The sequence below is a fragment of the Ochlerotatus camptorhynchus genome, unplaced genomic scaffold, assembly GCF_037179485.1.
Source record: "Ochlerotatus camptorhynchus isolate MF236.1 unplaced genomic scaffold, CSIRO-AGI_Acam_v1.1 ptg000041l, whole genome shotgun sequence".
In the NCBI taxonomy this organism is placed as follows: Eukaryota; Metazoa; Arthropoda; class Insecta; order Diptera; family Culicidae; genus Ochlerotatus; species Ochlerotatus camptorhynchus.
The window spans coordinates 1,102,649-1,113,761 of record NW_027040532.1 but is presented as its reverse complement, the minus strand read 5'-3'; the positions used below and the strand labels follow the sequence as shown (position 1 = coordinate 1,113,761).

Genomic DNA, 11,113 nt, shown 5'->3' with positions numbered 1-11,113 from the left:
AAAGGAGGGACGTCGGATGTTAACCCAAATGCATATATCATACATCATAGATAGAGATAGATAGATAGGTTCTACGTCATACTGCGGTCGTGTCTAGGACACAACCCTTTACCTTTTTTTTTATGAAACGCACGCTACTTTTCTCGTGGTTCTAGAAGAAAAAATCTCAACATAATGTTTTATTTCAAAGTTCGAGTGGTAGTAAACGTCATTTTAACTGCTCGAATGAAGTGGTTAATTAGAAAAAGGGCGTCATTTCTGAAGATTGCCAAGGGCGCTGTAAACACTACGCCGCATATTGGAACATATTGTTACTAAATTTAGATCAGCTGCGGTTGTCTAATAATCTGATGCAGGATGCAAATTTTTCTTTAGTTTGGCTATAGCAACCTTTTTCCTAATTGAAGCTTGGATAATAAATCTGGCCAGTGCAGCAAATCAACTATAACATCACGATATAATAATATCTCATACACGAAGCTCATGGTGATGTTGCAATTAAAAAAAAATATGCTAAAAACAGTTCATTCAAATGTATCGCTACACACATGCGAAAATATTCGAAACAGATCAAACATTCGAATGAATACATAGCTGAGCAACCAGATGTCTCTCCCATCGCCATTGACCGAACAACCCTGCGCAACATTTCTTTCGACTTTCACACTCCAAACCCATACATATCGTTCTCTCACTCACTGGGGGCTCTCCGAACGAACGGAGCATCTCCTCCTGTGTGTAGTTGTCTACGGGCATCTCACAGGCGGCCCTGGGTTGCATATCATCATCATCAACAGCAGCAGCAGCAGCAGCTCGGAGAGAGCATAATATCGGAGTGAAGAAGAGTGCGGAGTCGAAAAAATCTTTTGTGTGTTTCGCGTCGGCCATTAAAACACTCCTCTGGCTGCTCGTCGGGTCGAGCTCGAACTGTGTGTGTCCCCAGCGCCATTCAGCATCAACCAGCTCGGTTTTCGGCGATGAAGAAAATCAAATTCAATCGCTGAAAATCGCATTTTTATCGCGTTTTGTTACGGGAACCGTGTATACGCCAATGCAAAGTACTAGCTTAGTGTATTCGATAAGGTTGAAGTTCAACGCTGTATACGTAAAATTTTAGGATTTTAAGAGACGGTTCTCTACGGAGGAGAAGCAGAAACACCAGCAGCAGCAGGAGCTTTTTCGGCTCTGGATTCAAGAAGAAAAATCTTGGAAATCGAAGTGGTGCCAGTAGCAGCAATAAGCAGAAGAAGAAGAAGTGTTTGTTTCCGACGAGTATTCTAGTGATTGAGTGTGTTGTGTGTGACAACAGAAAAAAAAAGAGAAGTGTCAATATATTTTTGGATCCATTGATAATATTTAGAGGTGAAGGTGTTATACGAGTGTGTTTATGAACTGCTGAAAACGGATTCCTACCTTTTTTGCGTTTCGTCGGATCGGTTGGGAGTACATCAGATAGAAGGTAAACCTGCGTTCCTCCATTTCTTCTCGCCAGTCGGAAGATGGGGTCGGATTAGCATTGGTAAATCTGTAGCATTCTCGAGGCGTATGTAAATTCAACCCCGCAATGTGTTTGTGTTGGTGTGCGGCAGCAGTAAGAAAACGCTACAGAATTCATCGAACCGCTGCACTGCCGTCGGGCTGGATGCTACTAAGAAGGGATGGGAATCATAACGACGATAAACGGGAAGTAAGCAACAGCAGCAGCAGCTAACTTTAACCCATGAATGAAGAGCTCGCCGTCGTCGACCAGTTTAGAACCTGCTAGCGGCCCCGCGCTTGTTTGCTGGAAGAAGTTTACGAAGCACCTTCCCCCGCATTGTTGGTATTGGTAAATCGCGGATTAAGTGCACTGGCGTACACAGGTGCGGGAGCTTGCTCGGCTTCCTGTTTGATTTTAGATTACCTATACATCCAGGAGTCATAAGAATAGTGCAATCAAGATTGAAAACTAAAGTCACAACCGTCGGGCTCGTCAAAGGAACAATGAGTGGTTGATAACAACAGTAGATGTAATGTTTATTTGTTCTCATATGGAGAACTTTGCAAAGGTTGTAAATGGTCATCAGTAATTCAAACGAAGAACGAACACGACCAAATGTTAATCGTCACACCATAGTCTAAATTTTTATGTCTGTTTTTGGGAATTTTGTTTAAAAAATAGACACAACCTCGTAAATCTGAAAATAATGTCTTTCTTCGTCAACGAAGCTGATAAAATTTTAAGACAAAGTGCATCACAGATCTGTCGGATGTTATAAACATTTTTAAATTCATTTCAAACCCCTTGTTAAACCCAGGAGTGTGTGGAAATACAAATGTTGCTTTTTCAGAACTAATGCTGAATGTACTCAGAATAGAACTCAAATTCATCGCAGTTGATTTATTCATAATTTAAGTTGATTTTATTTCAAGTGATGAATTTTGTATGGCATTGTAGTTTAGTGAGTTTAGTAGAAAACTCACATCTTGTGTTAATGGACCTAAGATCGTTAAGGAAAATCTGTTAGCTTTTCATTATATCGTAGGACTTTCCGCAATTAAATGTAAATATTCATTTTAACAAGCAAACACAATTACTATAACTGGTGGCGATTTCCAACACAGTGTCTTAAAACAGATTTTATTAATTTCCAGGCTATGGATTTGAAATATAAAAGTGCGTTTATTTGTGTGCACTGCAACTTTTTTAAACAAGTAAAATTCACCGCCCAAACGTTCCTGAGCAGTTTATAGTATGTCTGGAGCTGTAAATGTATGAACTGTATGTAATCCATCGTTATAACCATGCATGCTAGTTGATTTTTTTTTTGAGCCCAAGCGCTGAGAAAACTAGAATTAAGATTTTTATAATACGTTTCGTATGAACGAGCATTTTGAACTGTGAAAATTATTTCATAAGACACGCATGTTTTCCATAGCAGGCTTATACAAATTGCACGTCTCAATTATGATTTTCATACGAAACGCGTTTGAAGTTCATACGAATCTACAATGAACGGTCCCTTTCATCCAATGAGAACCCCCCGTATTCAAGGTAATTTTGTGGTTTTGCTGCCCCCTCGGAAGAGATGAAATTCTGCGCTCATTTTTATCAAAACAATCAAACCAAAATCAGAGATGTCCCATTTTTTAATTACTCGATTAACAACTCATCGATTATTTTTTGTTCGCTGTGCTGCAATTTTTCCACCAATGAGAGTGCAGCACATGTTTGAAACGATCGGTGATGATCCTGTGGAGATATTAATGCTTATATCGGCATGATCTAACCGTTTATAAATAGTTTACTTTTCGGTTCGTTAATCGATTAAACGATTATTCGAATGAAAATCGGACATCACTAGATGAATGTGAAACGTCATTTCAAATAAAAGGCCGTTCATAAATAATGATACAATTTGAAAGGGACCGGGGCTAATCACAAATTACGTCTCCATGGTAACTGAAATAAACACGAGTGTTCACCGGTTGATCTTACTGCCACTACTGTGTCGTCGGTGGCAATAAAATAAAAAATATGATCAACCATATTCAAGAATTATTCAAAAACTTACAGCAAACAACAAGGTAAACAAGGGGCGATGGTACGAAAAGTACGTAATAAACCTTTTGGTTTGCAATTGCGGTACTTTCCTTGCAAACACCAAATCGATGCATGTGTCACCCAATGTAGTCGGCAGCTTAGGGTCTGATACGAGATCGAGTTGCAGAAAATTCTTCATAAATTGGACGAATCCGATATTCTCAGCTTTTGAGACGTCTACGTTGAAATCCCCCGTTATATAGTGGAACAGATTCCTGGTCATGAAGGTTTTGTCTTGCTTCATCGTAGTATTCGGTTACAGGTATACGCAGAATAGTGTATAATGTTGCAAGCTTCGACTTGGATATTTGCTGCGCAAATATCGCCATGCTTTTCAGACTATGAGGATGGGATCGTATTGTACACTCAATTTTTCAATTGTTGAAATCCCACGATCAATAAACTCAGCGAGAGCTATGACGCATAGCTTGGTCGCTCGGATGTATATGGTGACATCTGTGCAGTGGAGATCTCCGTTACCAGCGTTCGAGCGTTGTTAATTTGTATCTTTATTGAGCCAGGTATTAATCTGAATCATATTTAAACTATCTTCCTTACCTCAGTTTTATATTTTGATTTTCTGTTCTATTTACTATCGTCAACAAGCAGAAGCAATACTTTTGTGCGCGGAATCTGACGACATCTTACCTGGAGCCAATGCCCCCAATATTACCCACAATGCTGGGTAATTTTAACATGGACCTCATGAACGACGGGAACTTGAAGTTCGTCGAGTTCATAAAGAAATATTTGCACCTGGACATGGCTTCAAATTCTTCGGAGGCAACTAGTGTTGGTGGATCGTGCGTGGACTTAATTTTCGTTCGCAACGTTCGCCTTGACAGTAAAAAGTATAACTCTTACACTTTGCCAGAAAAATTTTCGTGACCCTGAAAAGGGCCGTTTGATTTGTCAGATGAGTTCTGATGAACGTAGCATGGCTTTGCTGTTGGCTCGCACTCCGGTACGGTGTAGATTGGCAACGATGATAAATGCCCTGAGTTAAAATCCTACAACTCGAAAAGTGACAAAATTGGGCGATGGTCATTAAGAAATCTTCTCAATGTAATTCTATGCATAACGTGTAAATATTTACATCATTGAAAATTCTCAGGTATTCATGACTTTTAGATCTTTGAAAACAACGCGAATGAAGAATCTGTCATGATTGCCTGAGTTTTGTCAAAAAAATGTAAATATTTTTGCTGTATGCAGCAAAGAATAGGCAGTCCTGCAGTTTTGTGTCAACCGATATGATCACCATAAATACTTCTATTTACGGCTACTGCTAGACACAGGTTGACCCGGTGGTTGGAAAGGCAGCGAGCTTCGCTACGAGAAATGGGAACTCAGAGAGTCGGCCCAGTTGCTTCAGGATTGGTTGCTACCATTTTGCTGGTTTCAGGAATTTGGTTCATGCCAAGTTTAGTAGAAAAGTAGAAATCCTCCTCCTGAAATCGCCCAGAACTTTCAAGTCCGATCTGCGCTTCCAGAGCTCGGCCGTTGCAGGAATCCAGCAAGGCCATCTGGTCGGTCTGTTCGAAGACACCAACCTGTGCGCCATGCACGTCAAGCGTGTCACAATTATGCTAAAGGACATTCAGCTGGCTCATCGTATTTGTGGTGAGCGCTCTTAATTTCTCCGTCGAAGTCGAACAAAACTGGCCCTTTTCAGAGCCATTAAAAGATTCCACAAGAGAGTTGGGAAGGAAATTTCTGCTGCTTTCACTGATCGCATCACAGTGAATCCTGATCTTATAATTGCAACCAGCAAGTGTGACGACGACTGTAAGGGGCTTAGAAACAGAAGGGTGAAAGCCAATTCTCTATCGATTACCTCTTTTGTGATTCCCATGGCTTTAATTAGCTAGGGGAATTTACGTATTCTCGTCAATCTAAGCAGCGTCCGCACTTCTATTAGCGTTTTGTCAGCGTTACGCACATATATCACGTGTCTGTTTGTTAACATTCATCTGCTGCTTGCTTCTCTATCCATTCCAATCGACAGAATTTTTCAAACCGGTTTGAAAGCGATTTTACAACGCTCCAAACTTCTCAGGTGAGTGTGACTATTGTCGGCAGCCTCTTTTTCTTCGGCAACCTTCCCATTAGAACTGCGTGTGAACCAGCTGTTCTATTATCGGCAACTCGAAATCAGCCCCATTTTGTAGTGCGTATACTTCATTTGAAGAAAAATCTGGCATAATAGGATTGCTCGGTCGTACAAATATAAACAGATTGAAGCTGAAAGACTAAAGAATCGTTTGAATACATTCAGGGAAGTGTGTTGATGGGAAAACATAGTGAAATTAACGCTTAAATTTTGGTTGCCGAAAACAGTCAATGGGTGCCGAAGCCAACATTTACCCTATTTCGCACTATTTCTGCTATTCTCTTCTATCTAGACCAACAATTGAAATAGGCGGAACAACCAAACGTAAACATTGGCTTAAACGCAAATTCCTCGATAATCAAAACGCATCGAAGCAATCTAACACCACCATCTGATAGAGCAAACTTCCTTTATTGCATGGCATGGTTAGTTTGCGTGGGAGTGGTTTGATTATCGAGGAACTAATGAATGAATCATGAATGAATGATCAGAACTAATCAACTTGCACAGTGCGGTTGTTACTAGAGACCGAAAACTCCTCAACATCTCGGCGGCTGTCTCGGGAAGGATAGTCGTGTTAGTGAGATAGGTTAGTTTTAGATCAGGATTCAAGTGGTAAGTGATGCGATCGGTTAAAGCAGAATTTGTTTTTATTCAAATCTAGTGGGGATAGGATATGGCAAAGTGAAAAATTGCAAGGATGGGGACGTTCCTGGGATTGAACCCGACCTTCTGCTCAGTAAGCAGAAACAGTAACCACTGAGCTACCGAGCCCTCGTCGTAATGCTACATCGACATGTTTCGTCTAGGAATGATTCTCTGATGACTGTGTTGGGAAAGCAGCATAAGCATGTACGTAATTGGTCGATTTATGAGATAATTCGACGATAATTCGACAATGCTGGACATTTACCACTTTTTCAATAGTTTCTTGTTGAAAATCAACAGTCGGAAGCATTTCTATCGATGCGTAGAAATATTGCTGATCGTGGTTTGGTTTGCGTGTTAGAAAAGATTTAATCATCACAGACTTGGGACTATTCATGATTCTGAGTTAACATTAGACTGATGCAAAATTTGAAATTTTCGCTCCACAGTACCTTAACGGTTCCAAATCGGGTTCTGATTAGCCTGCCAAAATTTGAACTCATTTGGTAAGAAACTGACTTGGAACAAACCATTCGAAGTTTATATGGGAATTATTATGGGAAACCCACACTTTTTGTTCATTGCCGTTTAGCCTTTTTCCATACTTTACGGAGATGAACTAGTCTACGGCTAAAAATCTCATAAAAAAAGAAAAAAAAAAACTTTTTCCATGTTGCACTGTTAAAATTTATTCCTATGGGAAATTTTCTCAGATACAACTTTGCGGAAGATCGTTTTTCAGCCAAGCGTCAAATTAAATAGTTATTAATTATTCAAAAGATTGATAATCTTATAACGTGATCAAGCAGCTGTTTTGTGGGCAACACTGTATTCTTCAGTTTGACATAGTAGCCATGATTTTGGAGCTTTATTCTGAATCTGATCGTCTGCTTTATTTACACCGACATATCCACTTTTTTTTTTTTTTTTTTTTTTTTTTTAACTCTTTATTTGTTCCAAATTCAAAATAAATTACATTTCATTTTAACCTAGGTGCTCCAGTTACTGCAGTAACGTACCAGCCTTAATTGTTATGATATATATCTAAGTGTTTTTACATTGTTCATGTCTTGGCAATTCAGTATTTTAAACAGGTTTTTTAACCTGCATGTCAGTATAACAATTGATATCTTAAAACTAAAAACTAAAACTAAATCTTATCTAAGTATAAAGGGAATTAATCGTTGCAATTGAGGATTGCAACGATTTTTGCCTGAAATTATTAATTATTTTGTTGGACATTTGTGCTAAAGTCTCAACATTCGAAATTCTATGTACTTCGGTTGTACTGTACCAGGGAGGCAACTTCAAAATCATTTTCAGAATTTTGTTCTGAATCCTTTGAAGTGCTTTTTTCCTGGTAGTGCAGCAACTAGACCATATTGGCACAGCGTAAAGCATGGCCGGTCTAAAAACTTGTTTAAATATTAGAAGTTTATTCGTCAGGCAAAGTTTGGATTTCCTGTTTATAAGAGGATACAAACATTTTATATATTTGTTACATTTGGCTTGAATGCCCTCAATGTGATCTTTGAAAGTTAATTTTTGGTCAAGTATTAATCCAAGATATTTCACTTGGTTTGACCAGGAAATTGGAACTCCGTTCATAGTGACTATGTGACTACTACTAGGTTTCAAAAACGAAGCTCTAGGCTTATGTGGAAATATTATAAGTTGAGTTTTGGAAGCGTTGGGAGAAATCTTCCATTTTTGTAAATAAGAAGAGAAAATATCTAAACTTTTCTGCAGTCTGCTGCAAATAACACGTAGACTTCTTCCTTTAGCGGAAATGCCTGTGTCATCAGCGAACAAAGATTTGTGGCAACCCTGAGGCAAATCAGGGAGGTCCGAAGTGAAAATGTTATACAATATAGCCCCAAGAATGCTACCCTGAGGAACTCCTGCTCTAACAGGTAGTCGATTAGATTTGGAATTTTGATAATTTACCTGCAGAGTTCTGTCAGTTAAATAATTTTGAACTAATTTCATAATATAAAGTGGAAAATTTAACTTTCTCAATTTAGCAATCAAACCTTCATGCCAAACACTGTCGAATGCTTTTTCTATGTCTAGAAGAGCAACTCCAGTTGAGTGGCCTTCAGATTTGTTTGAACGAATTAAATTGTTAACTCTTAAGAGTTGATGAGTAGTTGAATGCCCATGGCGAAATCCAAACTGCTCATCTGCAAAAATTGAGTTCGTATTGATGTGAAGCATCATTCTATTCAAAATTATTTTTTCAAAAAGTTTACTTATTGAAGAAAGCAAACTTATTGGACGGTAGCTAGAAGCTTCAGCTGGATTTTTATCCGGCTTCAAAATTGGAACAACTTTTGCATTTTTCCATTTATCAGGAAAGTATGCCAAATGGAAACATCTGTTAAATAATTTTACCAAGAAAGACAAGGTACTCTCTGGGAGTTTTTTGATGAGGATATAGAAAATTCCATCATCACCTGGAGCTTTCATATTTTGAAATTTTTTAGTTATAGACCTTACTTCGTCCAAATCAGTCCCCCAGGAATCATCAAAAATATTTTCCCGAGAGAAAATATTCAGAAAATCCCGAGCAACCTGATTCTCAATAGGACTAGTAAGACCCAAACTGAAATTATGGGAACTCTCGAATTGCTTAGCAAGTTTCTGAGCTTTTTCCAAATTTGTGATCAAAATTTTACCACCTTCTTTAAGCGCTGGAATAGGCTTTTGAGGTTTTTTCAAAATTTTTGTGAGTTTCCAAAAGGGTTTGGAACTTGGGTCTAATTTAGAAATATTATTTTCAAAAGTTTTGTTCCTCAGGGCAGAGAATCGCTTTTTAATTTGTTTTTGCAAATCCCGCCAGATAACTTTCATGGCAGGATCGCGTGTTCTTTGATATTGTCTCCTACGGACATTTTTAAGACGGATCAAGAGCTGAAGATCATCGTCTATTATAATTGAATCGAATTTAACCTCGCATTTTGGTACTGAGGCAGCTCTTGCTTCAACTATAGAAGTAGTCAGAGATTCAAGAGCATAATTAATTTCATCTTTGGTTTGCAAAGGAATGTTTGGATCGAAGTTATATTCCATAAATGTTCGATACTGCTCCCAATCAGCTCTATGGTAATTGAAAGTAGAGCTGTTGGGATTACAAATTATTTCTTGGGATATTTCAAAAGTTACTGGAAGGTGATCAGAACCGAAGTCAGCATGGGTAACCAATTGGCTACAAAGTTGACATGAATCAGTTAAGACCAAATCAATAGTGGAGGGATTTCTTGCAGAAGAAAAGCATGTTGGGCTGTTTGGATATTGAATAGTGTAATAACCTGCAGAACAATCATCAAACAGAATATTACCATTGGAATTGCTTTGAGCATTATTCCATGAGCGGTGTTTTGCATTAAAATCACCAATAATGAAGAATTTAGACCTATGACGGGTAAGTTTCTGGAGGTCACCCTTGAGAAAATTCTTTTGCTGGCCTACGCATTGGAATGGCAAATAGGCAGCTATAAACGTAAGTTGTCCAAATTTTGTTTCAACAGAAACTCCCAAAGTTTCAAAAACTTTGGTTTCAAATGAAGAAAGAATTTTATGCTTGATTCGTCTATGAATAATGATGGCAACGCCACCACAGGGTCCATCAAGACGATCATTTCTGTAAATCAAGTAATTTGCGTCCTTCTTAACCTTATGGGCAGGTTTAAGGAACGTTTCAGTTATAACGGCAATATGCACGTTATGAACTCTCAAAAAGTTAAATAGCTCGTCATCATTATCTTTAAGAGATCGAGCAGTCCAATTTAAAATATTTAATGCTTTAAAATCCATTACTGAATTTTAAAGTCATGACAATATTATTTGCAAATTTCACTCCAGTTTGAATAGCATCAAACATGGAGTTAGTTTTCAACATATCAGTAATCATGTCAATTAATGATTTCTGTAAGAATTCCATTTTAGGAGCAGTAGTGCTTCTTAAGTCAAAATTTTCAAAATTTCCGTTAGAATTACGTTGGTTAGTATTTTGAGCTCCATTAACTCGCTGAACATTGTTAGCAGCGAGGGGAGTAGGTACAGATGAAACATTTGAAGCAGGGGAGATATTTGTACCTACGGGTACGAATGTAGAATTTGTTCCTCGCTGACCGTTGTTAACAGCAGAGGAATTTGTACCTGGTCGGAAACGTGGAGCGTTTCCTACCTGACGGTTAGAACGAGATTGTAGGATCGCTTTGCGAGTCTTACATTCCCAAAAATTGGATTTGTGGTTTTCACCACAATTTGAACATTTAAATTTCTTAGGATCTTCCTTCACAGGACAGTCGTCCTTTGCGTGAGAGGAATCACCACAATTCATGCATTTAGCTGGCATGTAGCAATTTTTAGTTCCGTGACCCCATCCCTGGCACTTACGGCACTGGGTGAGGTTTTGGAAATTTCCTCCAGTCTTCCTGAAGTGTTCCCACTTCACTCGGACATGGAGCATAAGGCTAGCTTTTTCTAAGGCCTTAAGGTTGTTTAGTTCACTAGATTTGAAGTGAACTAAATAAAAATCATTAGAAATCCCGTTGCGCGAATCGCCAGGACGGGATTTCATTTTCATTTTGATTACTTGGAGTGGCACAACTCCAAGTAATTTTGCCAGTTCATCTTTGATCTGATCCAGGGATTCACCACTGGGCAGTCCTTTCATGACAACCTTGAACACACGTTCAGTTTTGGTGTCGTAAGTAAAAAATTTGTGCTTCTTCTCAGTAAGATACTTGAGAAGACATTTAAAT

At 38.6% G+C, this 11,113-nt stretch overlaps 1 protein-coding gene across 5 annotated transcripts in view; it reads left to right on the top strand.

Moving 5' to 3' along the window:
- Positions 1–742: 742 nt before the first annotated feature.
- Positions 743–11,113, top strand: part of exd (extradenticle) — a 145,990-nt gene continuing 135,619 nt past the window's right edge. For 3 of the 5 annotated variants that reach the window (XR_010518765.1, XM_065237016.1, XM_065236999.1), the window contains exon 1: positions 743–1,459. The gene's annotated coding sequence lies outside the window, so the exon portion shown is untranslated. The remainder of the gene's footprint in view (positions 1,460–11,113) is intronic. The other 2 variants (XM_065237022.1, XM_065237010.1) reach the window with 1 other exon arrangement.